Source organism: Miscanthus floridulus, chromosome 5, assembly GCF_019320115.1.
Source record: "Miscanthus floridulus cultivar M001 chromosome 5, ASM1932011v1, whole genome shotgun sequence".
NCBI classification, from domain to species: Eukaryota; Viridiplantae; Streptophyta; class Magnoliopsida; order Poales; family Poaceae; genus Miscanthus; species Miscanthus floridulus.
This window is the reverse complement of record NC_089584.1, coordinates 125911718-125937853: the sequence shown is the minus strand read 5'-3', so window position 1 is coordinate 125937853 and position 26136 is coordinate 125911718. Positions and strand designations below refer to the sequence as shown.

At 50.2% G+C, this 26136-nt stretch overlaps 2 pseudogenes; one reads left to right on the top strand and one right to left on the bottom strand.

The window, feature by feature from the left end:
* Window positions 1–1947: 1947 nt before the first annotated feature.
* Window positions 1948–6477, top strand: LOC136453476 (probable metal-nicotianamine transporter YSL18; annotated as a pseudogene).
* A 28-nt stretch (window positions 6478–6505) lies between these two features.
* On the bottom strand, window positions 6506–15676 carry LOC136455301 (transcription initiation factor TFIID subunit 8-like; annotated as a pseudogene).
* Between the last annotated feature and the right edge of the window lie 10460 nt (window positions 15677–26136).

The following is a 26136-nucleotide window of genomic DNA, read 5'->3' as shown; positions in this document are numbered from 1 at the left end:
GCAGAGTTACCGGATTGTCAATCTTATCAGCACCATCAATTTTTGGCAATTGTAGAACTCAACCAAGACACCCATTGAAGTGCTACATCCCTAGCTCGCAACCCAATTAAGAGTAAGTTCTCGCATGCCTAGCTCCCCAGCCATTATTAAACTACATGAAGGGCTCCGAAATGAAGACCACTATTTAAAAAAAGAGTAAATGATAATCCCAATCAACTAATTGTCTTAACTTCATTTTTTTGGCAAAAAAAACAGTTTATGCAATTCAATAATAGTAAAAAACAGTTGGCTATCGGAGACCCTGCGCATGGACATCTTGACATACAGATTCTCCAGCCCATCCAGCTCACCCTAGCATCCACGGGGAGCACCTGAGCTGGTGCCACCACTTATTCCGCAACCGCCACCAGCTGTGGAGTCCTTGATTGACGAGTACCAATGCTGAACGAAAATGTATTGCACACTGTTTCAAGTATACAGACTCCTAATACTATTTATATTTAGATTCGAATTATGAATATCTGATGACTGATGATAGTGAAAAACTAAATTTATTGCACAACTGAACTGAATTTGCTAAACTCTAACAAACAACTATTAGTTTGAGAATTGAAACAAAAGGGCATTGGCGGCTACACTTACGTCAAGCAAGTCGGCGTCGATCCTAAACTTCCACGATGGCAGACCAATTCCGTCGCCTGAGTTGTCGCCACTCAGGCCTTCTTGTCCAGCAGGATCGAACAAGAATACACCAGGAGCCATCTGCAGCAACGCACGGCATAGTACAGTCCCTCGTAGCAATGTATCGAGAAATAAATCAAATAATACACCAGAACCAGGATGGTTGCTGATGGATCTCGCTACCACATGACTCCCGCAACCTTGTGGCCGCTGGATCCTATGGACCTCGCCCCGGTGGAGAGGGCATCGTAGAGGAGGACAACACCGGAGGAGATCTTAATAGCAACGGTGAGGATAGGGAGAGGTAGGATGCAGTCATATGAGCAGGTTCCAATAGCACCTTGTTCACACAGGAACATGATTAAATAAAATTTGTATAATCTCAAATATGCAGCGATCATCTTATAGTAGTGTTTCTCATGATTATCATGAAATCATTGGCGGAGTAAGGAAATTGAAGGAAAAAAAGTTATCATCCAGAATAAGATGAAATCATAAACCGCACCTGATAAAGCAGTTGCAGTCGCCTTCTGTTAGCGCGGCATCATCGAGGGCCTCTTCGCAGTCGTCCGACGGTGGTCGGCGTCGACGGCATGGCTGTCGGACGAGGAGGGGGCGTTCCGGCAGCGTCTGAGGGTGGGATTGGCGTCGCGGCGTCCGGCCGACGAGTGCCTGGCGTGTGGCGGCAGCAGGGCGTTGTGGTGTCCGACGTCTTCTGCGGGGTGATGTGGATTCGCGAGAGCGCACCACGGGAAGGACAGGAGGGGCGCGTCGATGTTGGCCTGGCATCGATCGATGATCCGATTTACGTGGAGATGAAAGATATCTGACCGAGCGAGAAAGGGGCACCGCATGATTGTTTCCTTCCATACATGATTATTGTTTCCTTCCATGCATATGGCCTCAGGGGATCGATTTGTTTCTTTCAAAGCAGGTGGGGATTGCAGGGATGACAATTTTTTTTCTATCGCGCGGGGTATCGCACGGCCGGAAAGGGAGGAGCGATCCAAAAAAAAAATCTGCACCAAAAAATTATCTTATTTTTGTTCTTTTTAGTTGTATATGTATAGGAGAAACAAAAGCATGGCGAAACTGCGAGATTACCGTTTCGTTGAACTACTCTTCCAGAGCACTAGCGGCGAGAGTACCCACGTCATTTAGGAGAGCTATACATCTCTGACACAACATTAGCACGATATAATAATAGTAAGTGCACAAGCCAAAAGGACGCAACCAATCTGCCTCTCGTTGTCTCCAATCGTCCGCTCGAGCTGCACGGCCGTCGAACATTATCCGTCACCGGCTCGCACCGAGAGCGAGGCAGCGCCACCGCCGCGAGGGTGGAGGATGGAGTCGGTCGGCGACCCGCGGGAGGGCCCGTCGACGGAGCGGGCGTTCGAGGTGAAGCCCATCCCGCCGTGGCCGGAGCAAGTGACGGGGCGCGCCCTGGCGGCGAGCCTCGCGCTGGGCGTGGCGCTCAGCGGCGTCATGATGAACCTGGTGTTCACGTCGGGGATCATCCCGTCGCTCAACATCTCCGCGGCCCTGCTGGGGTTCTTCCTCCTCAAGGCGTGGACGGGCCTGCTCGGTCAGATGGGCGTGCCGCACCGCCCCTTCACCCGCCAGGAGAACGCCGTCGTCCAGACCTGCGTCGTCGCCTGCGCCAGCATGACGTACAGCGGTAAGCGATCTGGCTGCCCGTTCCTGATCTCGTCTCGTAGTCGTTCCTGTGTATGCACGGCAACGGCATTGCCATCGTTGCCCGGTCGCTGGCGTCGCCATGCGTGACATCGTCGATGCGCTGCGTGTAATCTGCAGGCGGGTTCGGGTCGTATCTTCTCGGGATGGACCGGGAGACGGCGGAGAAGACGAGCACCGCGAACATCCCCGGCGCGAATATCAGCGAGCCGACGCTCGGCCGGACGATGGCCTTCTTCTTCCTCGTCAGCTTCGTCGGCCTCCTCGTCATCGTGCCCATGAGGAAGGTACGTATGCTCTGACCGACCACCAACCATCACACGACGAGATCACCGCGTCCTGACGTCACGTCCCTCCGTCGTCCGATCCCACCGGTGAACAGACCATGATCATCCGCCACCGGCTGACATTCCCGAGCGGCTCGGCCACGGCGCACCTCATCAACAGCTTCCACAGCCCCCACGGTGTCATGCAGGCAAAGTGAGTGGCAATGGCACATGAATTGGTAGCCTGATGGTGACGTTCTTGGCGAATTCTTGGAGCTGAGGGATAGATGTTGCTGCATACGTTTCTGCTGATCACAGGAGGCAGGTGTCGCTCGTCGTCCGGTCGTGCCTGGGGAGCTTGCTTTGGTCCATCTTCCAGTGGTTCTACACCGGAGGACCCAACTGCGGCTTCACTTCGTTCCCGACGTTCGGGCTCACCGCGTACAAACACGGGTAAAGGGTCAGTCGGAAAATCGACTCCACGAATTCACACATTTCATTTCAATTCAATCCACGGATGCACTGTTTCTGATGCCTGCAGATTCTACATCAATATGAATGGAACTTACGTTGGTGTGGGGATGATCAGCCCTTACCTGATAAACATCTCGATGCTCGTCGGCTCCATCATCTCCTGGGGGATCATGTGGCCCTACCTCCAAACCAAAAAAGGCATCTGGTACGACGCCAGTCTCCAGGAAACCAGCCTAAAGGGCCTCAACGGCTACAAGGTGAGAACCGCCACTCTCTCTGGAGCCAGAGGCATGACTGATTGATTAGCTCTGACTGACTGCATGATAGTACAGGTGTTTGGCGCCATAGCTATGATTCTCGGCGACGGCATCTTCCAGCTTATCGTGATCTCGCTGAGGACCATACACACCATGCGCCACCACCAGCTAGCCGCTGAGACGATCAGGTCCTTCTCCAACGTGGACTCCATGCCGCGGCCGGCCCTCAGCTTCGACGACCGCCGCAGGACGCAGGTGTTCCTCCGGGAGCACATACCCAGCACGTTCGCCATCGGCGGCTACGTCGTGCTGGCGGCGCTCTCCTCCGCCGCCATCCCGCTGATCTACAGGCAGGTGCGCTTCTACCACGTCGCCGCCGCGTACGCGTTCGCGCCGCTCCTGGCCTTCTGCAACGCCTACGGCACGGGCGTCGCCGAGACCAACTTCTCGGCGCAGTACAACAAGCTGGTGATCCTGCTGTTCGCGTCGTGGATCGGGGCCAGGAACGGCGGCATCGTGGGGAGCCTCGTCATCTGCGGCGTCGTGTCGGCCGTCGTGTCCACCGCCTCCGACTTCATGTCCGACTTCAAGACAGGGTACCTCACCCTCACCTCGCCGCGGGCCACGCTCCTGAGCCAGGTCATCGGCACGGCGATGGGCTGCGTCGTCAACCCGCTCGTCTTCACCGTGTTCCACCACTTCTACGAGTCCAACGGCAAGAAGGCGGTGTACGAGGCGCCCATGGCCAAGGTGTACCGCGCCATCGCCGTGCTGGGAGCCGGGGACCACGAGCTGCCCGAACACTGCCTCGCCATCAGCGTCGCCTTGTTCGCGCTGGCGCTGGCCGTGAGTGCGGTCCGGGAGCTGGCCACGCACAACAAGTGGCCTGCGCAGCATTACATCCCGAGCGTCACCGGCATGGCTGTCTCGTTCTTGCTGGTCCCGGCCGTCTCCATCGACATGTGCGTGGGGAGCTTGATCCTGTACATGTGGAACAGGACGGACAGGGAGGACGCGCAGGTGTTTGCGCCGGTGTTTGCATCTGGGCTCATATGCGGGGACGGGCTCTTCTCCATTCCCTACGCGCTGCTCGCCAGGTACGACGTCACGCCGCCCATCTGCGTCAGGTTCATCGGCAGAGTGCAGAACAAGATGCTGGACACCTACATGGAGAAGGCCGCAGCATCCCGATGAACGCCCGCCCTCTCAACATGCTTGGCCTGTACATTCTTTCCTGCTGTCAGGTTTTAGTCATAGCCTGTGAAGTAAATCTAAAAGGATTTGCAAGAAGAGATTGTTTTATGGAGTGACTAAGAGATCTCCTGTAATTTTTTGACAGTTAAAAAGCTAACCTAGTACTATACTGCAATGAAAAGGAATCACCCACGACAGTTTTCTTAAAGAGCAATTCCATGAGCCAATTCAATGACCTTACTCTTCAACTTCTGTTCTCTATACTCCAATAGTTTGGCTGTCTAGTGGGCTAGGCGAGACCACTTCTTACTCGTTCGTTGTTCTTTTTTCTCTCCCCCCCCCCCCCCCCCCCAAATATTCCTCCTCTTCATGCTGATGTCTTGCATTTCCTTACCGTCGGTGTTTTGAATCATCGGCTCGTAAATTTCTAGTTTACGCGTCTGATCTGGATGGTTGTACTAGGAGGATATAAGGATTTTAGTAAATTGCACGTCCGGTCCTTAAAGTATTGGACTGATTTCGTCTAGGTCCCAAAACTATGAAATCGCACGTTTGGCTCCCCAATCTGCTTAATTCAGTCCATGTAGGTCCTAAACAGCTCAGGTGGTGTCAAGCCGTCGACGTGGCTGTCCACGTACGCATGATCTCATCTTCTCCACCTCACTCCTTTTCTTTCTCTCGGACGGACCTCGGGCACGTCCGCCACTGCGTGGAGCCGTGGGACAGCTGGTGGGCGCACGCCGCCGCGGCCACGCACGGCGCCGACTGCGTGGAGGAGCACATGCACAGCCTGCTCTGGAGCGTCGCCGTGGTGCTAGAGGCCGTCGAGCTTGTCTCGGAGGTCACGAGGTCCGACCCGGACGAGCTCGCCCGGCGGCAGCTGCTGTTCGCCAAGGACTACGACAGGGACATGCTAGAGCCGAGGCTGTTCCGGCAAAGGCTCGGCGCGCGGTACCTGGCGACGCGTGAGCTCGCCGCCAGAATGGACGTGGCGTGGAAGGAGGACCGGTGGCTCCTATCGCAGTACCTTGACGAACGGAGGAGCCCGGGCTCGCCGGAGCCGCTGACGCGGAGCGAGCACCGGCTGGCCGACCTCCTGACCGCGCCGCGCGGGAAGGTGCACCCGGCGTCCGTGCTCCTGCAGGGCGACTTCCACGTCCGGAGGCGCCTGGTGGGCAACCTCAAGGAGGTGCAGTGGATGGGGGAGGCCTTCGTGGTGAAGCACTTCGTCGGCGCCGACGCCGTGGGCGCCGAGGCCGCGCTGCTCACCTCCGTGGCACACCCGAACGTGGCGCACTGCCGATACTACTTCCACGACGAGGACAAGCGCGAGTTCTTCCTCGTCATGGACCAGCTCATGACCAAGGACCTAGCTAGCCACATCAAGGAGGTGAACAGTGCCAAGGGGCCGGTGCCCTTCCCGCTCGCCGTCATCATCGACATGATGCTGCAGATCGCGCGTGACATGGAGTACCTACACTCAAGGAAGATCTACCACGGTGACCTAAACCCGTCCAACGTGCTCGTCAGGACGCGGCACGGCGACGCGCCCCTCCACGTCAAGGTCGTCGGGTTCGGGCAGTCCGCGGCGACCGTGGCCACCGCCAACCCTAGGCCCAGCCCTAGGGCATCGGCGAAAGCAACAAACGCCATCAATGCCGCTGTCACCGCCTCAAACCCTTGCATCTGGTATGCCCCGGCTAGAGTAGGAGGCGGCCAAGTGCATGGAGAAGGCAGACGTGTACAATTTTGGGATGGTCTGCTTCGAGCTACTGATGGGGAAGATCCCATTCGAGGACAACCACCTATAGGGGGGACACATGAGCAAGAACATCTGCACCGGCGAGCGGCCGTTATTCCTGTTCTAGGCGCCTAGGTACCTGACCAGCCTCACCAAGCGGTGCTAGCACATGCTCCTCTCCTTCTCCTCTCCTCCTAGCAGCGAACTCGCAACTGTTCCTCCCACCCCTCAGGGAAGCAGGGCAGCCACTGTGGAACGTGCCTCAGCGGCGACTCCCTCCCTGCCGCCGTGAAGCTCTCCCACCCGTCGCTGGAGCCACAGCCTGGATCCCTCCTTGGCAGGGGCTTCACGAACGGGACCTTCCTCACCGCGGCGACGAACTAGGCGAGCTCCGCGAGCGCGCTGGAACAGAGCAACGACCGCATAGGGTCGGATGCGCCGGGGAAGCCGCCGAGTGCGTGGTCCTCGAGCACGAGGACAGCGTCGATGACATTGGGCTCCGTGCGGATATGGGCCTCGGCGAAAGTTGCTGTTGCGTGGCCCAGAGACACGATGTAGCGGCCGGCGATGTCAAAGAGGGCCCAGAGCGTGGCAGGTTCTGTGGTGGAGTAGCCGGAAGAGCAGAGTATCTACGCGGTTGAGACGATGGAGACGGAACATGTGAGCGGAGTAGCCCAAGATGAGATCGTGCGTACGTCGACAACCACGTCGACTGCTTGACACCGCCTAGGCTATTTAGGGCCTACAAGGACCGAATTAAGTAGATTGGGGAGTCAATAGTGCAATTTCATAGTTTGGAGACCCAGACGAAATCAGCCCAATACTTTAAGGACCGACCATGCAATTTACTCTATGGATTTATACTAGTTCGGGCGAAATGTCCCTACGTCCAGTCTGTTGTTGCTCGTGTTACCGACACTTGGTTTGTAGTAGGGGTTACAAAAAGGCAAGAGAGGGAGAAGGTCCTAAGTCTCTGGTGAAAAGAGTGAGTCTGATTGAGCTCTCTATCTACTATTGGGTGTCTAAGCCTTTTGCTGCTCAGACGTGTTAGATGTGTGTTGGAATTGCCCCCTCCGTGGGGTGCCCTGCTTCACCTTTTATAAATGAAGGGGAAGATGCAGGTTACATCGGAGAGAGAGAGAAAGAGACGAGGAGAGGAAGGCTTCTAGGATTGCAACGTTTTCTATCTCCTTTATGTGGGTCCCGCCGGCCCTGTAGATGACGACGAGGTGGCTCCACGTCGCAGCCCTGTTCATCACTGACACTGTACGCGGGCGTCATCAGCCAGTCATGGTGCTCTATCCCTTCCCAGCGGACGGTATGGCGCATTGATGTTTCCGCCTGAGGCTGTACGAGGAGTAGGTAGTACAACGCCGGCACGCCCGCTGCTGCTAGCGACGTGCGTCCTCAGACATGGACCGTCGTGGCCATAGGTCAAGGCACACCTACTCCCCTTCTGGCGTCAGAAGTTTGACCCTGGACTCAAACTTTCAGACCCATAGTGGTTGGGGGCGGTAAGGACCTCTGTCGGGCGAGGGGGAGCCCACGTCCTTGGGGGTCGGGCGAGACAAAGCCCGCGCCCATGCCCTCAAGATCAGGTGAGACGGAGCCCATGCTCTCGGGATCGAGCGAGGTAGAGCCCGTGTCCTCGAGGTCAGATGTGATGGGGCTCTCGCTCGAGGGGTCAGGCGAGACGGAGCCCGCGCCCTTGGGGTCGGGTGACCCGGATCCTGTATCCTTGAGGTCGAGCAAGACAGAGCCCGTGCTCTCGAGGTCGGGCGAGACCAAGATACACTCTTGACCATCCGAGGGAGTTAGCGTTTGCGGCCATTAGCTTCCTTCTTCCGGGTATCCCTGATACTGGTACCCGACAGTAGCCCCTGAGGCTGTGGAGGAGTAGGATACTCCTTCGAAGGCTTTTTTGGATGGAAGGATTCTAGGGATCTTGATCTCCCTTTATGGGCCGTGGTATGTCTTGGTATGGTCGAGATTCCTTGTGTTTGGACTCGTTGGGAGCATGTAGCTGCGTGATTCGGGGGATCAGAGAAGATCTCTCTTGATTATGATTCCTCTCTAGGATTCGACTGATCCGCCATTGTTATGCGATCGTGTATTCGGTCTCCTTGCGAGTCCAACTCTTGAGCCCCCGCACGTAGCAAGGGTCTGGTCGAGGGGTCAGCTCGTCTTAAGGTCGTCCTCCCTCAAGCGTTTTTTGATAAAATGAAGGAGCTGAGCCGTGCCATGTTTTCCTCGATAGACGAACTATGGTGCTCGATGAGCTGTTAATGGGCAAGTTTGAGTGGGGCCCTAGCTTCCCGTTCATGGGGGTCCAGTATGGGTCAGCTGGTGACTGACTCTAGATTCCTGATGGCCAGTCCATATAGTTCTCGGGTCCGTTCGATCGGTGCTGGGGGCTCATTTCCTTTCTTTGAGGAAAAACCATGGACCGTGCTCTGTCAAGATTCGAACATGGGCAGGATGCCCATGGTGCTCATGTGCCTAGGTATTGGCCGCTAGTAGGCCCATCCGGCTACATCCCTCACTCTAAAGGTGCCCTGGAGTGGTTGTGAACCCATCGGTGGGCTAACCTTCGAACTCCTAGGCCTTAATGGGCCGTGGGAGCATTTTTAACTCTGTATCCCTACTTACATGCGGTGGTTTTCAGCCCATCAAGGGGGCAAATCGCTGTCCAGCATGCCCTTTGAGGAGCAGCCGAGGGTGGCGTGTGCATGATTCCTAGAGAGGCAAAGTGGCGTGGTGTGTCGGGCATGTCAATCTAGGCAGACGGTTGGCCTCTCATCTCACCCCACCTTATAAATAGCGGGCTCCCCATTTATGTTTTGGTGAGCCAAACTATCATCTTGCCTTCTCTACCTTTCCACCACCATCGTTCAGATCTGCTACCTCTGCTAGTCCATCGCTAGCACCCTAGATCCGTAGCTTTCGCTTCTCCGCCATCACCAAAAAATCCTCGCTCCTCTGTCTCTTCTTTCCATGGAGTCGTGGTACTGCTCCGACGTCACCCACACATGCATGGAAGGCCTTGTTAAGCATGGTCTTCTTCACTGGAGGACTGACGCGATGGGGTGGCTGGTTCCAGGCCACGAGGAGGTGCCAATGCAGCCTGATGGTTACATCATCTGCTTTGAGCCCTTCACGAGCGTGGGCTTGGGATCCCTCCTCATCTGTTCTTCTAGGGGCCGCTGCACCACTACCAGGTCGAGCTACAACACCTCCATCCCAATGGGATCCAACACATCGTGGCCTTCATCATGATGTATGAGGGGTACCTAGGGATCGAGCCACACTTCAAGTTGTGGAGGTACTTCTTTGCTATCTCCCTGCACAGGCAGAAGGACAGAGCTAGGAGATCCCAGTGTCGATAGGATACGTGGGCATCCACCTTCAGGGACAGCGGGCGACCGAGTACATGCCCTACCAGTTGTTTAGATCCAACAAGGGGTGGCATGCACAGTGGTTCTACTTGAAGAACAACCCCGTCGCCCCCTTGCTAGACTTCACCGGGCACTTGATCAAGGGCGCCGCCGATGTGGCTGTGGGGGCCACCCAACAAAGAGAAGAGGAGGATGTGCGACATCCTTGAGGCCGTCGTGTTGCTAAGGAGCCATGACCTTCGTGAGGCCGACATCATTGGAGCATATCAGGTGAGAAGGGTGGCGCCGCTGATGGCGCACGCCCTCCTGTTGTTTAGGATGGTCCCATCATTGAACTTAGTGGGACGGTGCTCGCTCAGGGGCCGCTTTGCAACAGTGAGATGAGTCTGACGCCATGTTCTTGATCCTGAGACATCCCACGATGCGGCTAGAGCTGGGCTTCATCGAGCTGCTGGCGGTTTGGTCTTTCAGGCCTCAGTCACGCCGCTGCCGGAGCATGCGGCCGTGAGGGCAATGAACCGTGCCGCAGATGAGTAGAAGAAGAAGGAGAAGGACGACAAGGAAAAGAAATGGTGGGCAAGGGAGTGGGCAAAGCTGCAGTAGGGGAAGCAATGCCAAGGCTTGTCAGAGGAGGAAGTTGAGGAGGAGGAAGAAGAAGAGGAAGGGGGCGATAGCTCTAGGTTGCCCATCCTGTGGGACGATCTGGCCAGCGTGGACAAGGACCTACCTTCACCATAGGTGGGGCCATTCCCATGGCATCTCCTAGAGCAAGAGGGGAGGACTCACCCCCGAAGACGATTGGAGCAAGTTGCCCCGCTCCATCTAGGCCTTCTACGGCGCCCTCGGAGCCGAGGGGAGCTGGTGGCTCCGCCTCGTCTGAGCCTCCTAAGCAAAGAGAGGGCTCAAAATGGCAGCGTGATGAGGAGTCACAGCCGGGGTCGGGCGGGCCGACCTTGAAACGTCGGTGCCCGACGATGTCAAGGTAAGCTGAGAATTTTTTTTGTTCTTTTGTTTTTTGATGAATTTTTTACCACGAACTAACCGTCGTGCCTTCCGCAGCAGTGGGGGCCACGGGACCCTCCTGAAGCTGGTGCCGAAGAAGACTCTCGCCCTTCGGTGGGTGTACCAGGACTCGTCTGGCACCGCGTCCGAGGCTAGCAGGAGCGTGACCGGGGTGACCACAGGGTCGACCAGGGAGGCGTAGCCATCGGCCATGTCTATGGGAGGGCAGGTGACCGAAAGCACATCTGGGGTGCCCATGGCAGGCGCGATGTGGCCAGGCGCAACCGTGATGCCATAGGCGAAGACAGCACAGCCAGAGCCATCATCCGCATTAGCGGACGTGTCAGTGACGGGGCAACCGGGGGTGTCGTCTGGGCAGACGGCGGCACTAAAAGGACCAAGATGCCCAAGAGGGGGGTGAATTGGGCTAATTCTAAATTTCTTCGCAATAATTAAATTCTATGGTTAACCCAATTAACCCCTTGTGCCTAGAAAGTGTTCCTAATTGTTCTACCACACAAAAGACTTGCAACCTAAGTTCCAATCCTACTCTAGCATGGTAATTCTAAGAATGTAAAGACATGAATTGAATTGCTCGAAGTAAATGCTCAAAGTAAATAGAGAGGAAGGAACGCGGCGATGTTTTGCCAAGGTATCGGAGAGTCGCCACTCCCCACTAGTCCTCGTTGGAGCACCCGCGCAAGGGTGTAGCTCCCCCTTGATCCGCACAAGGATTAAGTGCTCTCTACGGGTTGATTATTCGACACTCTATCGTGGTGAATCACCCACAACCGCTCACAACATGAGTTGGGTCACCCACAAGCTCCGTCGGGTGATCACCGAACTCTCAATCACCACCAAGCCGTCTAGGTGATGGCGATCACCAAGAGTAACAAGCACGAACTCTCACTTGACCACGACAAGCCTAATGAGAAGGTGGATGCACAGTTTGCTACTCTTGATCTTCACTCATGAGGGCTCTCTTTGGGATTCTCAAATCTCAATCACCTCACTAGGACCTTGCTCTTCTTGGCACTCTCTAAGGTGTTTCTCAGCTATTGGAATGAGCAAAAGTACCCCCACATACGAGTGGAGGTTCTATTTATAACATGGGCTGAAAAACAAACCGTTATGTGCTTCTGTGGGGTGACCGGACGCTCTGGTCATGTTGATCGGATGCTTCGGTCAGTATACCCCGAACTCCAGTGTTTACAGTGTGACCGGACGCTGGCAGTGTCCGGTCAGCACTAACCGGACACGTCCGGTCACGATTTTCCCTCTCTGGAACCTTACTGATGTCGACCAGACGCTGGACCTCCAGAGTCCGGTCACTTGCTAAGCAGCATCCAGTCAGTATTCTCCCTCTTTGGGACCTTACTGGAGTCGACCGGACGCTGGCCTTCAGCGTCCGGTGACATGACTTCGCAGCGTCCGGTTACTTCTAGACACTTTCACCTTGGTCAAATGAACTGACTGGACTCTGAGCCAGCGTCGGTCACCCCGGAGCCAGCGTTCGGTTAGTATTTGACCCTCCATTCACTTCCAACTCTCGAATATATGTGAATGAGGTTTGCTCCATTGAATCAAAGGGCTATTGTGGAGCTACCTAGTGCTAGTTTTAACAAGTGTGCACCATACCTAACTCACTAGACTCACCTAGGTCAAGCTACCCATTCATACCCCCCTTAATAGTACGGCCAAAGGAAAAATAAAGTCCTAAACTACTCTAAGTGTCTCTCCAACTCCAATCGATACTTAGAACTAGTTCATCCTTAACCTTGTTGTCCATCCTTTGAAAACTGAAACGATTTCCATCGTAGGGGCATGACAACCATGATTGCCCAATCGATCTCCATTATCGTGACCTAACTCAATTATTTCTATAAAACATACGTTAGTCCCAGTAATCACATATTGTCATTAATCACCGAAACCCAACTAGGGGCCTAGATGCTTTCAATCTTCCCCTTTTTGGTGATTGATGACAATACTACATCGAGTATGTGAAAGAGATGAGGTTTTTAACATGCTTGGATCGTATAAGCTTTAGGCAATAAGAACAAAAGTGTTAGACAAGCTTATATGACCCAAGCCATCATGATGTACTCAAAAGATATGAAATATGCATGAGTACAAGTAATAAAGCTCATTTGCATCGGAGTAAAGCACGGAAGCAAAGACAAATGAGCAAAACACAAGTGATATGACATATAAAGAATTCAAAGTAGAGAGCACACATATCATATATCACGATCACGTAGATATCACTATCACATAGATATAGTAGTAAACATGAATGCATAATGTATCACACACAAAAAAGCATAATAGTGTATCTAACAAATAGAAACTCCAAATATAATATAAATAGATAAGCTAATATAATAACTAAGCTCCCCCTAAGCCTAACATACTCGAACCCTCTCCCCTTTTGGCGTCAAACACCAAAACCTACGGGTCAGTCGGTGGGGCTACAGCGGACGAGCCGGGCGCTGAGGTACGAGGAGCAAGGTGGAACTAGGTGCCATCATCGTCTGATCCTAAGCTTTGAGCTGTCTGACCCTCTATAGCTGGTAGTGATGCTGAAGTAGTCTGGGTTGGACCAGGAACTGGTGCTGCTGTAGGCTGAGTTAGTAAAACTGAAGCAACCGGCTCTAATGATGCCACTGAGGAGGGGAGCGTCTCTGTTGTCGCTGTGATAGGTGCAGCTATAGAAGGACCTAGAACATGTAGGTATGGAGGAGTGGGCTGCCCTGTCAACTCACTGAAGGAAGCACCAAGGCTCCTGGACACTGTGGTCTCTAGCTCTAGCAGCGATGACGTCTCAGCCAGTGTGAAGCCCATATGAAACGGTGTGAACTGCGAGGCTGGCACTGACATAGCAAACCACTGGGACACCTGCTCTGTAGGAGAAGCAAACTATGCTGGTGGCTGTCCCTGACTCTGAAGCCCACTAGGCTGTAACGCTAGAGTCGTGGAAGTGTTGGTAGGCTGACCAAGCTAGGGTGAGGTCTATGGCGGTGGGGCCCTAATCATTGTCACTACATGCTGCATGAATCCAAGAAGCTATTGCTACATGAGGATCTATTACTAATGCATAGCTTGCTGCTGCTGATGTAGTGCCTGTGTCTACTACTGAATGACTAGCTGCTATTGCTAGAACTCGTCCTGCCGAGTCTGGAACTGTGCAAGTGTAGCAGCTGTCTCCTGAGCCTGTCTGGCCTGGTCCTGCCTCATCTGCTCAAGTATAGCTAGAAGAGCGGGGTCAGTCTGCGGGGCAGGTGGCGCTGAACTAGAGCTACCGGCCTCAATATCATGTCATCGTGGAGGCATCTGTGGAATGGGCTGGTAATCATCATCAAAACTACCACTGAGCTCGCTAGTGACCAACCCCTCCTGCTGAGCAAGCTCCTCCTCCTCTGTAGCTGCAATACCCCTAATGATATCATCCTACTGGGTTGCAGTCTCTAGCACCTCTGGACGATGGCATGGCTGACTCGGTGCCTATGGTGTACTATGATGGATCATCTAAGATAGGTTATAATCAGGGAACTCTATCGTGGCACCACTGTACTCAGCAATCATCTCAGGCGACTTAACTAAAATAGCTCTATGGATAAGGAACATGACCCAGTGAGCATAGGGTAGCTGCCTATGACCTCTAAAGCCCTCAGCTATAGTGTCCTCCATCTCTGATAGAAGAAAATCCTAGATGTCAAAGACTGTCTGTTGCATGAGAGAGTTTAGAAGCCATAGCTGAATCCGAGTCAATCCCTCTCTGTATCCCATCCTCAGGAGTAAATTCCTCCTCATAATAGCCTCAAGCACGTGAGTAGTGGCATGTGAGATCATTGGGGTTCCTCCTCGACCCCTCGCCAAAAGGCTCAATAAAGCAGTGACGTACCAAGTCTATGGGGGGTACCATGCCACCATGAGGGCGTCTAGGGGTGCAGTCTATCCATAGCACACCTCATGGAGCCTGACTGGCTACTCCTGAAGCCTAAGAATCTCCCTGGCCCTGGTGCTCGTCAACCGATAGTCTCTGCCACCAAATGCAAAGTGAATAAAGTTATGGTGCGGGTCAATAAAGAGAGAAGCATAGAACTACCGAACCCAAGATGGAACATATAATCTAGTCCATCCAATCAGATCTGTCAGCCCTGGCAAATATGCAAGGTAGGGGCAAATGTGCTCTCCAGCTGCTGCAATAATAGACTCGATGGTGCACACTCTCTGGGGTCTAAAGACCGCTCCACTGTTCAGATAGGTATTGTAGAAGTCCTGCTGCAGAGGTGTATAGAATCCCTCTGATGCTCTCTCATCCCTCCTAGGTGGAAACCATACCTCAAAGTCAACAAACCTCAACTACTGCACCTGCTTGGCCGTGGCAGCCCTTAGGTCAAGATGGGTCACTGGAGGAGGACCCTATGGTCGAGGTGGTGGACGAGAACCCCTCCTCTGAGTGACTAGCCTCGGTGAAACTAGGACACGAGTGCAACCAGAGCGGTGTAACTGTGGCTGTGGTGTCGGCTCTATCTCCTCGGCCTGCTGGATCTGCTCACCCTCCTGAGACTGATGTGTCGGTTGTGCCTCCTATGTCTGCTAAGCTGGCTGAGGCTGCTGCTATGGCTCCCCTTGAGGCTGAACCTCATCAGTGGCAACTCGCCGTCCTCCAATCATGAGGGTCCCAGCTGGACCACCATGAAGATGCTTAACATGCTGAAATGTAGCCATTACCTCTGGTGAAAGTGGATCGGCAATCCATACTCCACTACGAGCGCCTCCTCTCTCAGCATGCTCTGTGGCCTCTACAACTGCGGTGGTTCTCACTGTATCTACATCTGGATACTTGTGCTTCCTGACTGTCAGCTTCTTGGTTGCCTTGCCTTTAGGTTCTGTAGGCTGGTGAGGTGGGGGCCTCAGATCCTCATCACCGGGACCACCACCGACATTGTTCGTGCGAGCCATCTGATAATCTAAAGAAAAACTACCACTGACAAAGATTAACTATCAATCTGTCGCTTCCGAGGCTTGGCCTCGATCCTTACTCGCGAGCTTGGCTCCGAGTTGACTGTCAACTGCAACTGACACCTCAACGGCACCAACTCGCTGCACGATGGGATAGAAGGATATACAAATAAATATGATATATCTAATAGATGTGAAACCCTAGGAAGCAAGCAATTAGGTATGAAATTGAAACGACGGGCTTGCTACCTGATGAACCAGCGACTCGAGGAGAAAAGAGACGACGCGTGGGGAACCACCGAATCGTGAGGCTAGGGTTTGTAGTGATGGATCGATGGCACTGGATTGCAATTGAAATCATCGGCAAGGATCCAATGTAGAGCACCGCGGGCTTGCTTGGTGGTGGAGCTAGGGCACGGCAGCGCTGACGCTCGGGCTAGGGAGCTGAGGCACGAGCTGTTGGCCTAGCGCACGACCGCGCTATCGGCGGCGGCATGAACCTAGGTAGCACAGCGACGGCTTGGGTGGCTCTAGCACAGGATGGCAGCGTGGGCAGATGCGAGCGTGGGCAAGGAGGCACGACGGCGTAGCGAAGCTATTGCGGGAGCAGAGGCGTGATGTGGAGCAGGGCACGATGACTACGGTGGCGTGTGGTCGCTGGCATGAAGGATGGCGGCTAGGGCTTGCGGTGATGTCGGCACGGCGATGGAGGTAGTATGGGATAGGACAACATCGTGCTAAGACTAAATAAGGTGCCCCCCCCGAGTCAGAGAAGGAAACGGGAAAAGAGATCTGATGCCGCACGTTTTCTACTGACCGGACGCTCCGGTGGTAGCGACTAGACGCTACCACCCAACATTCGGTCGATTCCAAAGAGGTCCAAATCCTCTGGAATCACGACCGGACACGTCCGGTGGACACCGACCGGACACAGCCAGAGTTTGGTCACCTAGCCTTGACGTCTTCATCATCGACCGGACGCTGAAGCTCCTCCTGACCGAACGCTGGAAAAACACTATTTCAGCATCCGGTCACTCCTTCGGCAGTAGGTTCACCTCTTGTGAACTAATCAGACGCTGGACATCAGAGTCCGGTGCAGCGTCCGATCACACTTTCTTCAGTGAATCTTCAAAGTCCTCCGCGTTGCCTGTTCCCAATCAAGTCCCAACTCCAATAAGATCCAAATAAACACCAATTGGGACTGATGTGAGTGACATCTCTCAAACCCTCAAGTTTTTCAAAATATTTTGCCTTAGGCTATAATTCTTTTTAAGAAATTAGGTAATAAGAGGGCAATTTAAGATAAACGACAAAACAACATTCATGCATATGCAATACTTGAATGTAAATCTAGTTGCTTGTCAAGTTTGATCCAAGGTTAAGCTTCTTCACACGCTTTTCGGCGGTTATCTTAACCATGTTAGACAAGCCCTATATGCATTATAAAGCATTAAACATGTTGTATATTACAATGCAATGCAAGGGACAACACAAGTTCAATTTTTAGTGAAGTTACTAAAATCAAGCACATTTAGTTTATTTCACAATCTACAAAATGTTGCCTCATCTAGCGGTTTAGTAAAGATATCCACCAATTGATCCTCGATCCTTACACCTTCTAGTGATATATCATTTTTAGCAACATGATCTCTAAGAAAGTGATGGTGGATATCTATGTGCTTGGTGTGAGAGTGTTGAACCGGATTATTTTCAAGTTTTACCGCACTTTCATTGTCGCACAAAAGAGGTACTTTATCTAGAACTACACCATAGTCTAGCAAAGTTTGTTTCATGTAAAGTATTTATGCACAACAAGCACCCACAACAATGTATTCCGCTTCGGCGGTGGACAAAGCCACACTATTTTGTTTCTTGGAGGACCAAGACACAAGTGATCTACCAAGCAAATGGCACCCTCTGGATGTGCTCTTTCTATCAACTTTGCAACCGGCATAATCCGAATCGGAATAGCCAACTAACTCAAATATAGCTCCTTTGGGATACCAAAGGCCAATGCTTGGTGTGTGCTTAAGATACCTAAGAATTCTTTTTACAGTAATTAAATGAGTTTCCTTAGGATTAGCTTGAAACCTAGCACACATACACACACTAAACATGATGTCGGGCCTAGATGTGGTCAAATATAATAAGCTACCAATCATAGAGCGGTAGAGAGTTTGATCAACCAGGTTACCTCCTTCATCTAGGTCGAGATGTCCATTGGTTGGCATTGGAGTCTTGATTGGCTTATATTCATCCATCTTGAATCTCTTGAGAAGATCATTAGTATATTTCTCTTGAGAGATGAAAATCCCTTCTCTCATTTGCTTGACTTGAAAACCAAGAAAGAATGTAAGCTCTCCAATCATTGACATCTTAAACTTCTTTGACATCAATTCACCAAATTCTTTACATGAATCTTCATTTGATGATCCAAAGATGATATCATCAACATACATATGACAAATGAAGGTATGCCCATCAAGCTTCTTGGTGAATAGTGTGGTGTCGACCTTCCCAATGGTGAAGCCCTTCTCAATATGGAAATCCTAAAGGCGCTCATACCAAGCTCTGGGGGCTTGCTTAAGCCCATATAATGCCTTGGACAACCTATAAACATGATTAGGATATCTAGGGTCTTCAAACCCGGGAGGTTGATCAACATAGACTAGTTCATTAATAAAGCTATTTAAAAATGCACATTTCACATCCATTTGATAAAGTTTTATTTCATGATGTGATGCATATGCAAGGAGGATACAGATGGCTTCTAATCTTGCAACCGGGGCAAAGGTCTCTCCAAAATCTAAACCTTCAACTTGAGAGAACCCCTTTGCAACTAGTTTTGCCTTGTTCCTCACAACAACACCTTGATCATCTTGCTTGTTTTGGAATACCCACTTTGTTCCAATGACTCTTGCACCTTTTGGCCGCTCTTCAAGAGTCCAAACTTCATTGCGAGTGAAGTTGTTCAACTCTTCATGCATGGCATTTATCCAATTCGGGTGTTGAAGAGCTTCTTATACCTTAGTAGGATCAAAGCAAAAGACAAAAGAGTGATGAGCAATAAATGAAGCAAGTTTTTGAGATTGAGTCATTACACCCTTTGATGGACTGTCTATGATGAGATCTTGTGGATGATCTTGAAGTAGGGGTGTATTTCTTCTATTGACCACTCGAGGGGGAGGTTGTGGAGCATCAACATCTTGTGCTTGTACCATCATTTGTTCATGGGAGACATGAGTGTCTTCATTTTCTACTCTCCCATCTTTTTCATCATCTTGTGGCACACTTGATAAAGAAGATGGATCAATCACTTGTACATCATCTTCATCATCTTTAGGCTTGATGTCTCCAACTGGAATGTTCTTCATAGCCTCCCTCAATGGTTCATCACCTACATCATCAAGATTCTCATGTGCTCCTTGGGAGCCGTTAGATTCATCAAATTCCACATTATATGTTTCTTCAACCAAGCCAGTGGCATGATTAAATACTCTATATGCTTTGGACTTTGATGAGTAACCAACAAGAAAACCAATATCACAACGTCTTTGAAACTTCCCTAGATGTTGTCGCTTCTTGTAGATATAGCATTTGCAACCAAACACCCTAAAGAAGGAGACATCTGACTTTTTCCCATTGAGCAACTAATAAGGTGTCTTGCCAAGGAACTTTTGAAGGAATAGATGGTTGGATGCATAGCATATGGTGTTGATTGCTTCCACCCATAGAGCTTCGGGGGTGTTGTACTCATCAAGCATTGTTCTTGCAAGAGTGATCAATGTTCGGTTCTTCCTCTCAACTACACCATTTTGTTGAGGAGTATACGTTGCGGAGACTTCATGTTTGATTCCAACTTCATCACAATAAGCTTCTATGTTTGTGTTGTCAAATTCTTTCCCATTGTCACTTCTTATCTTCTTGAGCTTTACTTCAAATTCATTTTGTGCTCTCTTGGCAAACTTGTTGAAGCAAGATGCAACTTTGGATTTGTCATGAAGGAAGAATACCCATGTATACCTTGAATAATCATCAACAATCACAAGACAATAAAAATTTTCTCCCAAACTCTTATATGTTGTTGGTCCAAATAAATCCATGTGAAGGAGTTCTAGCACTCTTGCGGTTGACATGAAAGCTTTTGTTGAATGGGTATTTGTAACTTGCTTGCCGGCTTAACATGCACTACAAAGCTTGTCCTTCTCAAACTTCACATCCTTTAACCCTCTCACCAAATCATTCTTCATAAGCTTCTTGAGTGAGCTCACCCCAACATGAGCAGGTCTTCTATGCCATAGCCACCCAACTATTATTTTGGTGAATAGACATGTCTTCAAGTTTGCATCTTCGGAGGTGAAGTCCACTAGATATAGGTTGTTGTATCTAAACCCTTTGAATATCACACGATCATCATCCTTCTTGGACACAACAACCTCCTTCTCGGTAAACAAGCATTGGAAGCCAAGATCACACAATTGTCCAATGGATAGCAAGTTGAAACTCAATGAAGCAACATATAGCACATTGGAGATGGAATGATCATTTGATATTGTCACTTTGCCCAATCCTTTGACCTTGCCCTTTGAATTATCTCCAAATGTGATTCTTTCTTATCCATCTACTTCTTCATCTAGTGAGGTGAACATACGAGGATCATCGGTCATATGTTGTGTGCAACCACTATCAATACCCCAATGACTTCCACCGGTCTTGTAGTTCACCTACATATAAGAGATCAAGCTTTAGGAACCCAAACTTATTGAGGGCCCTTCACCTTCTCAACAAGTGACTTTGCAACCCAAATTTTCTTAGGCCTATTCTTATTTGGAGGTCCTAAGAACATGACTTTCATCTTTCCACTAGAATCATTTCTAAGCATGTAGTGAGCATTAAAGGCAAAGGGTCTAGCATGCTTGGGCAAGGGTTGTGGTGGTGGAGTTTGGCACTCATGAGCAAAGTGTCCTTCTTGTCCACACTCAAAGCATCTCTTTGGCTTTGGCTTTGGCTTTGATTGTTGTTGTTGATCTTGAGCCTTCTTCTCTTTGTTTGCCATATACCCAATGCCACTTCTATCTATCTTCATGATGGTGTTCATTAGAAGCTCACTTTGAAGATACTTGCCTCTAGTGAACTTGCTCGATCCAATCTTGAGATGCTCCTTTTTCAACTTGAGCTTCTTGTTCTCTTCCTTGAGTGCATCACTACTTTTATCTTCCTTGAGTGCAACATTGTTTCTCTCTTCCTTGAGTTTCTTGTTTTCTTCTTTTAGCTTCTCATTCTCAAGAATCAAGTCACCATCATGATCAAGAGTTTCTAGCACAATGGTGTTGTTGATTTTGAACTCTTCAAATTCTTTCTTTAGCTTTTCATTATCATGCTTGAGCTTGACATACTCATCATAGTCATTGCACTCAACCACTTGCTTGTCTTTGCCACTAGATCCTTGCTCAATGCTCTCATCAATTAAGTCATCATATGATGTAGCTATATCAATCTTAACAACATCATTAGTAGCATCATGTGGCTCATTGGGTAAAAATTCTTGAGCAATAATAAGATTGTCATGATTAATCTTGAGAGTAGTATATTTATCTTTTAGCTTGTTATGGCTAGTGATGAGCTCTTTGTGCACCCACTCAAGTTTATCATGTTTATCTTTAAGCTCTTTCTTAGAAGATTTGAGCTCCTTGAGTTTGGATGACATAGCATCATTTGCTTCTCTAAGCTCAACACTAGCCTTTTTTGCTATCTCACATTTAGCTAAAAGAGAATCATTCTTAATTTCAAGCTTTTCATTTTTAGCTCTAGTCTTTATAATGATCTTAGTGTATTTCTTTAGCAATTTAGCAAGATCATCATAAGTAGGTGACTCATATTCATCATCATCGCTATCACTATCACTATCATCATTATGAGCATGATCATCACCACAACTATCATCATCATGTGATACCTTTCGTTCACCTTTGGCCATAAGGCATAGGTGTGTAGAGGATGATGGCGATGGTCGCGGTGAAGATGATGAGTCAATAGCAATGGCGGCCACCTTCTCGTTGTCATTATCATCATCGGATGATCCACTAGATGAATCAATATCCGTGAGCCAATCACCGATGATGTAAGCCTTTTCACTCTTCTTCTTCTTGTGAAAATCCTTCTTCTTGCCATCTTTCTTCTTGTATGGCTTGTTCTTTTTCTTCTCATCTTCATCTTCATTGCTTGAGACATCTTTCTTGCCCTTGTTCTTGTTCTTATTCTTGAACTTGTCTTTCTTGGGCTTTGTGCATTGGTGAGCTAGATGACCAAGTTCTCCACAATTGTAGCAATCTATCTCGGAGATTGGCTTCCTTCTAGAGCTTGTGAAGAACTTCTTCTTGCCATCAAACTTGATGCCACTCTTGTTGAGCTTCTTTAGCATCTTGGCGGTATTCTTCACCATGAGAGCAAGACTTTCATCATCAACTTCATCATCACTTGAGCTCTCATACTCAAGTCTTGCCTTGCCCTTCTCTTGGCTAGCTTTGAATGCTAAGTCCTTATCTTTCTTCTTGGTAGAGGATGAGCCATCTTGTGGAGTGATGTGCATGTACATCTCATGAGCATTGATCTTTCCCAAGATTTGTGTCAGTATAGCGGTGGAAAGATCACCTTGATGTAGCACGGTCACAATATGCCCATATTTGTCAATGGGGAGACCACTTAAGATCTTTCTTACAACATCGGATGGTTGCATTTGAGTGAGTCCAAGCCCATTGACTTCCTCTACAAGAATATTCAAACATGAGTACATTTCATTAGCACATTCTTTAGGAAGCATTTCAAAAGAGTTGAGCTTTTTCATGACAAGATGATAGCGTTCCTCACGCTCACTCTTAGTTCCCTCATGGAGCACACAAACATCTGACCATAGTGCATGGGCGTCTTTGTGGTTCCTCACCCGATTGAACACATCTTTACAAAGGCCTCTAAAGATGGTGTTTCGAGCCTTTGCATTCTATTTCTCATAATTTACCTCATTGCCTTGTAGGTTAGTAGCATCCTGAGGTTTTGGCAAGCCTTATGAGGTGGCTCTAAGTATACCAACATCTAGAGCCTCAAGATACGCCTCTATGCGAATTTTCCAATAAGGAAAGTCATCTCCCTCAAAGATAGGAGGAGGTCCATCCCCACAAGACATCTTGCTCTAGGCGGTTAAGCCTAAATACGTGAGCACAAGGCTCCGATACCAATTGAAAGGATCAAGATGCCCAAGAGGGAGGGGTGAATTGGGCTAATTCTAAATTTCTTTGCAATAATTAAATCATACGGTTAGCCCAATTAACCCTTTGTGCCTAGAAAGTATTCCTAATTGTTCTACCACACAAAAGACTTGCAACCTAAGTTCCAATCCTACTCTAGCATGGCAATTCTAAGAATATAAAGACATGAATTGAATTGCTCAAAGTAAATGCTCAAAGTAAATAGAGAGGAAGGAACGCGATGATGTTTTACCGAGGTATCGGAGAGTCGCCACTCCCCACTAGTCCTCATTGGAGCACCCGCGCAAGGGTGTAGCTCCCCCTTGATCCGTGTAAGGATCAAGTGCTCTCTACGGGTTGATTCTTTGATACTTCGTCGTAGTGAATCACCCACAACCGCTCACAACATGAGTTGGGTCACCCACAAGCTCCGCCGGGTGATCACCAAACTCCCAATCACCACCAAGCCGTCTAGGTGATGGCGATCACCAAGAGTAACAAGCACGAACTCTCACTTGACCACGACAAGCCTAACGAGAAGGTGGATGCACACTTTGCTACTCTTGATCTTCACTAATGAGGGCTCTCTTTGGGATTCTCAAATCTCAATCACCTCACTAGGACCTTGCTCTTCCTGGCACTCTCTAAGGTGTTTCTCAGCTGTTGGAATGAGCCAAAGTACCCCCACACATGAGTGGAGGCTCTATTTATAACATGGGCTGAAAAAATGAACTGTTATGTGCTTCTGCGGGGTGACCGGACGCTCCGGTCATATTGATCGGATGCTCCGGTCAGTATACCCCGAACTCCAGTGTTTACAGTGTGACCGGACGCTAGCAGTGTCCAGTCAGCACTAACCGGACACGTCCGGTCATGATTTTCCCTCTCTGGAACCTTACTGATGTCGGCCGGACGCTAGACCTCTAGAGTTCGGTCACTTGCTGAGCAGCATCCAGTCAGTATTCTCCCTCTTTGGGACCTTACTGGAGTCGATCGGACGCTGGCCTTCAGCATTCGGTGACATGACTTCGCAGCGTCCGCTTACTTCCAGACACTTTCACCTTGGTCAAATGAACCGACTGGACTCTGAGCCAGCGTCCGGTCACCTCGGAGCCAGCATTCGGTCAGTATTTGACCCTCCATTCACTTCCAACTCTCAAATATATGTGAATGAGGTTTGCTCCATTGAATCAAAGGGCTATTGTGGAGCTACCTAGTGCTAGTTTTAACAAGTGTGCACCACACCTAACTCATTAGACTCACCTAGGTCAAGCTACCCATTCATACCCCCCTTAATAGTACGGCCAAAGCAAAAACAAAGTCCTAAACTACTCTAAGTATCTCTTCAACTCTAATCGACACTTATAACTAGTTCATCCTTAACCTTATCGTCCATCCTTTGAAAACTGAAATGATTTCCATCGTAGGGGCATGACAACCATGATTGCCCAATCGATCTCTATTACTGTGACCTAACTCAATTGTTTCTGCAAAACATACATTAGTAACAGTAATCATGTATTGTCATTAATCACCAAAACCCAACTAGGGGCCTAGATGCTTTCAGGCACCCATGGTGGGACGGACGGAGGAGGTCGCGCCTGGAGCACCCTCGGTAGGCATGATGGTAGGGTAGGCTTCCTCATCCACATCGCCCGCCCCCTCTACCGCTGGGGGGTGCTCCAAAGGAGTTGCGGTTGTGAGAGGGGTCAACACTACCTAGGGTCAGCGCGGAGGCATCTTGGCCTCTAGTCTAGGTCGGTGGCAACCCTCACACCAGGGTAGGACCCTAGATCAGGTGGGTCGACCGTCGGGACCTGGGGGCAATGATCTTCACCCTCGATGATGCCATAGAGAAGAGGGAGTGGGGGAGCGTCCACATGGAGGTGGGGGTCACAGTCCACACCCTAACCACTGCACTGAGTTCGATGCAAGATGTCATTGCTCCGGTTGGCTAGGTATAGTGCATGAGCGTTTTCGACCTTTGTCTTCCCTTTTCTTGCCTTTTAACTCATACCCTTTTCGTAGATTCTCATGGATCGTAGCTAGGAGAAGTCTTCATTCCTTCGCCATGAGAAGGGCATTTGGGATCACCTCACGGCAGAGGAGCAGCTATGAGCTATGGGGGAGTGGCTACATGAGGAACTGGTCGCCTAGCTCTCTATCGCTCGTCAAGAAGTGGCTAAACTTGCCCCCATCTGCCAGGAGTTAGCCGACCTCCGAATTAAGTACGTAAAGGCTCGTGACAATGCCCGTGAAGCTAGGGAGAAGCTCCTAGACCTAGTCGACAGTACGCACATGGACGCCATGGAGATCGAGTGGCTATAGAAGGAGCGTGATGATGCCTAGTTGCGGATCAACCTCCTAGAGGGCGAGCTCCGGGGGAGAAGGATCTGAAGGCCGTGACTGAGGTGGTGACCGCTAGACTCGCTGTGGAGGTTAGCCAACGCCAGGAGCAGGCCCAGAACTTGGAGGCCGAGGTGGCCTGGTAGCGTGACAAGGTGCACATGCTCTAGGAAAACTTGGACGGTAAGCCCCTGGTCTTCCTTTGCTATCCTTCTCTCTAGGATCCACAACAGGATTTTTGACATGGCTGGTGCGTGTTTTGGGTAGGTCTTGATCATAGGCTTGGGGCAGAGGTGATGAAGAGTCGCAGCCTAGAGAAAGAGCCAGGCAAGGTGAAGGCCACCCTCCTAAAGGAGAGCGATGAGCATGACACCCTGAGCGTCACCATCTAGCTGGTCTACGATGACTTCGAGCTAGCCCCGGTGTAGGAGATGAGCTCGCTCATGGTCTATGCCATTCGGATCATGGATTAGGCATACGATATGGCGAGGGATGCACTCTGCTTTGGCGTTCATTGGTCATTCGTGATTGCTCGTTCTCACTATGAGAACATCGATCTAGAGACGATGAGCCAGGGCTTCACACTCGGTTACTCCGATGCCGAGCTAAAGAACATCGGGAAGGAGGTGGCCCCTCTAGCGTAGGACTTATCTACCAAGATAGAGTATGAGATCATCCTTCAAAAAATTAGTTAGTTAGGCCAAATAGTGACCTTGTAATAAATGGACAGATTTTAATTTCTGCTATGGTTGAACAATCTTTTGGTTCATCGTCCTTTTTATAAAAAGGTTAATGTGTTTCGACCCTTTCCATGGTTAAGGCTATAAAGCTTGGGATTTAGGCGAAGCAACTCTGACCACGCTGGTGAGCAAA